At 42.2% G+C, this 1,274-nt stretch overlaps 1 pseudogene; it reads left to right on the forward strand.

The window, feature by feature from the left end:
* The first annotated feature begins 342 nt into the window (after positions 1-342).
* On the forward strand, positions 343-1,274 carry LOC106841949 (olfactory receptor 2A7-like; annotated as a pseudogene).

Below are 1,274 nucleotides of genomic sequence, written 5' to 3' on the forward strand. Positions count from 1 at the left end.
TGAAGGATACGAGGTATCTCAGTGAGTGAAATAAAAACTGTATTCTATTAACATGTGACCATATATTTATTTTGAAAATTTAACCTCTGTTAAAAACATTGAAAGCCACAACAAGAGAAACATATGTATATGTGTGCATGTACACAAATATTTTTTAAAATTTATTTTAGGGTTACCAAATATAGTCTTTAAACATTCATCAAAAAACACAAAAATTCACTGAAAGCATTTCTGAACAATTCTCTATCCAACAAAAAGGTATCAAACAGGTTAACATAAATCTATTTTTGAAGACTTCTCTTAAAACATGAACATTAACTCAATTTCCTCTGTTTTAGGAATATGAGAGACAATATGACATCTATCATGGAGTTCATCCTACTAGGGTTTCTCTTCAGCCCAAGGATTCAGGTGCTTCTCTTTGGGCTCTTCTCCCTGTTCTACACCTTAACCCTGCTGGGTAACGGGGTCATCCTGGGGCTCATCTCACTGGACTCCAGACTGCACACCCTCATGTAATTCTTCCTCTCACACCTGGCCATCGTCGACATAGCCTATGCCTGCAACACGGTGCCCCAGATGCTGGTGAACCTCCTGAATCCAGCCAGGCCCATCTCCTTTGCTGGCTGCATGACACAGACCTTTCTCTTTTTGACATTTGCTGTCACCGAATGTCTTCTCTTGGTGGTAATGTCCTATGATCGGTATGTGGCCATATGCCGCCCCCTCCAATATTCTGCCATCATGAGTTGGAGAGTCTCCGTCACCCTTGCAGTGACTTCCTGGACCATTGGAGTTCTTCTGTCTTTGGTTCATCTAGTTTTACTTCTATCTTTACCCTTTTGTAGACCTCAGAAAATTAATCACTTTTTCTGTGAAATCATGGCTGTTCTCAAACTTGCCCGTGCAGATACCCACATCAATGAAATAGTAGTGTTGGCTGGAGCAATTTCTGTGCTAGTGGGACCCTTCTCATCAATTGTAGTCTCATACATGTGCATCCTCGGTGCCATCCTTAGGATCCAGTCAGGGGAAGGTCAAAGAAAGGCCTTCTCCACCTGCTCATCCCACCTCTGTGTGGTTGGACTCTTCTATGGCACAGCCATTATCACGAATGTTGGGCCTCAGCATGGGAACCCAAAGGAGCAGAAGAAATATCTCCTCTTGTTTCAAGCCTTTTCAATCCCATGCTTAATCCCCTGATCTATAGTCTGAGGAACAAAGAAGTGAAGAATGCCTTAAAGACAGTGCTGAGAAGAGAGAGAGTCTTATGA

Source organism: Equus asinus, chromosome 1 (genome assembly GCF_041296235.1).
Source record: "Equus asinus isolate D_3611 breed Donkey chromosome 1, EquAss-T2T_v2, whole genome shotgun sequence".
Classification (NCBI taxonomy): Eukaryota; Metazoa; Chordata; class Mammalia; order Perissodactyla; family Equidae; genus Equus; species Equus asinus.